This window comes from Eutrema salsugineum, unplaced genomic scaffold (genome assembly GCF_000478725.1).
Source record: "Eutrema salsugineum unplaced genomic scaffold, Eutsalg1_0 scaffold_134, whole genome shotgun sequence".
Taxonomy (NCBI): domain Eukaryota; kingdom Viridiplantae; phylum Streptophyta; class Magnoliopsida; order Brassicales; family Brassicaceae; genus Eutrema; species Eutrema salsugineum.
This window is the reverse complement of record NW_006256880.1, coordinates 6,518-11,224: the sequence shown is the minus strand read 5'-3', so window position 1 is coordinate 11,224 and position 4,707 is coordinate 6,518. Positions and strand designations below refer to the sequence as shown.

Genomic DNA, 4,707 nt, shown 5'->3' with positions numbered 1-4,707 from the left:
GAAATTGAGCTTTAAAACTGGTTTTAATGGTGAAATGGTTTCTCGGCTGAGTTGCTTGCTTTCCTCTGTGTTTAGCAATTGTTAAGACTCGTTCTTGATCAATCTTAGCCAGAGAATTCATTGAGACATTAGTTTCTGAGTAGACTCTGTTCTTACTTTTTCTCTTGAACTTGTGTTTGGCGATATACTTGGTGCTTATTCTCTTTTTGAGGATTCTCTTGCAGATGACTGAGAAAACAGCGGCCCTGGCTCAGAAGAAAGAAGTCCAGAAGAAAGTAAACAAAGGCAAGGCTGCGGCCTCAACTAAACCTGAAGGAACAAGCAAGAAGATCTCCAAAAGCACCAAGAGAGCCGAGCAAGGAACGATGAGCTTGCGCTTGTATTGGTGCCTGAGCCGAAGAGAAAGGGAAAACAGATAGCTTTGGCAGCTGATGAGGAGAAAGCTGAGGCCACGGTTGAAAGAGAAGCCGCACCAGAACCTGCTGCTGAGTGTGCTCAAGAGGCAAAGAAGGAGCCAAAAGCCGAGTTTGAACAAGATCACTGACCCACTACTAGAGAGTACTTGGACCAGTTTAAAAAGGCACAAGTGGCTCAAGGTTGATTCCCTGATATTCTCGATGATGTTAAGCTCATTTTCCAAAATATGGGTTTAACATCATTCTTTGAGATGAGAGACGTTGCCTATGAAGGGATCACCCAACAGTTCTCGGCTTCTTTGGACGTGTTCATCTACCCCAAGAGAGACCCCAAGCGATTACATGGGAGAGGCTTTGGACACATTGAGTTCGAAATGGATGGAGTCAGTTCTAAAGTGAGCTTCAAAGAGATTGATGAGATCTTTGGCTTTGTGAGGAATGAAAGCTCTATGAAGAAGTTTGTGTACCCCAAAGAAGAGATTGCTGCTCTGCCCCCATAGAGCTGAAAGTTATGGGCAACAGAAGATGTACCTGTCTCGCTTCCATTCTAGACCGATCTGATGTGCTTCAAAGATTGCTTAGGACAATGCCCTTCCCTTTCCAATTCAGTTTCCGGAGCCTTCATCAAGATTCAAGAACTTAGAGGTCTTCTTTCATAACGTTAGAGATCAACCGATTTGGTGATCCGAGCTGGGAGATAAAATAATTGGAGAGAACACAAGTTTAGAAGCCTTTTCTGGATTATTCCGGTGCACTGCAAGGACGCCGTCCGGGAGACCTTCCTCTACCCAGATACGATTGAGTTCTTCACAAAATTTGGAGCTGAAAGATACTGGAAGCGGAAGACAGGCATGTCAATTCGGGTTTCAAGGAATGCATTTATGCTAAGTGTTTTTGGACACCTCGACATGGGCACCTCAGTATGGCTATACCGAGGCTGTTTTTTGCGAGAGTTTTGGTCAAGACCTCGACCATTTACCTCACCCTAATCCATGCCGAGGCATCCCTTGTAAAGAAATGATCCCTGAAACGACTAAGTGTCAAAGGCTGAGCATTTACAAGTTTAAGCGAATTTGACTAAGTGTCAAGACTGACCTCGATTTGGATACGTCAATACAGTAGGCCTAGGTGTTTTTTACGAAACAAAAGTGTAAAAACCTCGACCATTCACCTCGCCCTAAACCAGCCGAGTGATAACACCGGATTTTGACCATTTTTATGGATCATTTTAATATCTTTTACAGGTGTTTTTACTCCATTTTCAAAGGTTTTCAAAGGATTTCTATGTTTCCGGATTTTAAAAGACTTTTCAGGTAATTTGGGATAAAGAGGCACAAAATGCAACAAAAAGACTCTTTTGGATAAATGCAGACCGTCAGAACTCTAATGGAGAGACGAAGACCTTCTCACCGTCTGATCACCCTCAAAATTGGACAACTTAGAGAAGAATCAACCAGCTTTCAATTGCACTTGGTTTGGAGACATTCCAACGGTTAGAGCTCAAGATATTCCATTAGCCCCGGAGCCACGCGGAGTCGGCCATCAACTCACGCGACCGCAGAAAACAAGCTATTTGCCGCGGTCAGAAGCTTCCCGACCGCGGCCAACAAGCCAATTGCCACGGTCACAACACTCCCGACTGCGGCATTCAAGCTCCGACTTAAAGCCCACTTATCTGAAGCCCAAAGTCATTCCCAGCCTAAATTCCGGAACCCTAGAGACCATGGAGTATTGGAGACTATAAATACACGTCATTTAGGTCGTTTTTAGAGAGAGCTTTTCATACTTTACAGAAACCCTTTTTCTTTAGCTGTTTTTATGAGAGTTTTGTAGAAGATTGTTCAAGTCCGAGTTCTTCAATAGAGAAGCTTTCTTTATCTCTTTTCTTTACTGTTTTTCATTACTTTTAATAAAACCAATGATGATGTCGAACTCAGCCATGTCTGAGTAGATCCGGAGTTGGGCTTAGGGTTCCCGAAAGGGGCTCTCATAATCGATTAAGACATCTAGGTTTATAGATCTGGGATTTCGACATGTTCTCTGTTTATTCTTGTTCTTATTGCATGTATGCTTGATTGATCACCTAGTATCTGATCTAGATAGTTAGTGTTGCGAAAGTTTTCATTAAGTATCAGCCCTAGAATGAAACAGGCGATTTTTCCGTAGGAGTGGAAACCTACCTGTGGCGAGATCGTGAGTATTGACGAGTCTTGTGCAGCTCTTGCGTTCTCTCCCTTCCAGGGCCAGAGTGGAAACCTACTGGTCAGGGTTGCGAGAAACAGTTGGTTATGATCACGACAGTGACGTAGTCATACCGCCCTACTCTAGCTCTAGAACCCATATATTGTTATCCTTCAATCCCAATCTATCTACTTTAGTGTTAAAACCGATTATGATCCCTTAGAGTTCCCAAAAGCTCAGCGTTTTTGGCCATAGTTTCCATCGATTTTTACTTGTTTTCTTAGACCTGCATTTCAGTTTCCTTAGTTCGTTATTTACTTGCTTTATTTACTTTTCATGCGATATTTTACTTGCCTTATTTTTGTTTAGTTCGATATTTTACTTATTCATTTCCATTTCATTCGATTTTCTTTACCTGCTTTTTAGGATAGATTTATTTGCTTTCTTTTGTTTTAGTTTAATTCGCAAGAAAAAACAACCAACCTTTAAAACCAATTTAGTCTAGACATAAAGTTAAAAACCGTAGAAGAATACCAGGCACACAAATCTCTGTGGATTCAATCCCTAAATACTACAACTGATTAGCTGTGCACTTGCGGCTTTCATTTGTTTTGTTAAGGGTAAAACTTATTCCCGCACGTAGTTGACACGAGCACGCATCAAGTTTTTGGCGCCGTTGCCGGGGATTTGTTTCGCTGCCTTTTGCTATTGTTCTTGTTTTAACTTCTGTTCTAGACACCTGATCTCTAGTTCTTTCTTAAAGTTTTTCTGAACTATCTTTCCCTTCTTTTGTCTTTCTCTGAATTGCATGAATACCAGGCGTAGACATGCAGGAGACATTCCAATTCTAGACGAGATAGACAGACACGAAAGAGAACTTCGAAGACTTAGACGAACGCAAGGAATGGCCAACGACGACCAGCCTGGAGATCCTATTAATCGAAATTTAAATATGGACCAAGAAGGGTCCGAACATGGAGAAAACGAAGAGAATGATCACATAGAAGGTGATCATGCTCGACAAGATGGAGAGGAGGATGAGGTTCTTCCAAGAAACCACCAGAACCGAGAGAGAGAAGGACGTGAAGACCTTGATCCACCCATCACTGTAGCCGATGGTGACCATCCAGCAATGCAGCCGAATGAACGCTTTCACCACCCCATTCCGCCAGCAAATCAACACCGAAGACAAGCCAGGAACCATCGCATAGCTGACTTTGATGCACCTACTAAAAATTCTCAGAATCGATCTGCGATTCAAGTACCATTTCCAAACCGGAATGAGTATGAAGTCAAGCCTCAAATCATCTCATTGGTGAAGCAAAACCAGTTCCATGGAGTTCCTTCTGAGCACCCAATGGACCATATCGAGCTTTTTGAAGAAATTTGCAGCATGATGAGAACAAACCAAGTTCCACCTGACTATTTAAAGCGTAAGTTGTTCCCTTTTTCATTAGCAGATAAAGCTCACCGTTGGTTGAAGTCTTTGCCTGCAGGATCGATTACTAATTGGGAAGAATGTAGAACTGCTTTCCTGAACCACTTCTACACTAAGTCAAGGTCGAACAATTTGAGAACGAAGATCTCAACCTTTCAACAAGGGCCAACTGAATCTTTCTATGAAGCTTGGGAACGTTTTAAGGAGTATGAACGTGATTGCCCTCATCATGGATTTCATGGATCAAGCCTGCTGAGCACATTTTATCGAGGTTTGCAACCAAAATAAAAACTTTCACTTGATACAGCTAGCAATGGAGATTTTGGGCAAAAGACGATAACCCAAGGAAGAGTCCTCATCGAAAATTTGGCTCAAGCCAATAGCAATGATTGTCCTGAATATGATCGATCGATGAAGCAAGCCGGAACAGACAACAAGGAGATAACCGAGTTGAAGAACATGGTGAGCCAGCTTCTAAAGAGCAACAATCGCCCGATCCATGCTTAAGAAACCAACAATGGCGCAGAAGATGAAGGACCTAGTGATATCGATCACATTAATCAAGCATTTCAAGAAGAAGATGTGAACTACGTAGGAGCACTGGTGCCATACCAAAATCGCTCCAACAACAACTTCAACAACAACTTCCGGATCGCAAATTACAACAATCTC

The 4,707-nt window shown here is 42.4% G+C and overlaps 1 non-coding gene across 1 annotated transcript; it reads right to left on the bottom strand.

Annotated features, from left to right (window-relative positions):
- Positions 1–4,164: 4,164 nt before the first annotated feature.
- LOC112088817 lies at positions 4,165–4,271 on the bottom strand. Its single transcript, XR_002900743.1, has one exon. It is a non-coding gene; the product is annotated as a small nucleolar RNA R71 (small nucleolar RNA).
- Positions 4,272–4,707: the final 436 nt, after the last annotated feature.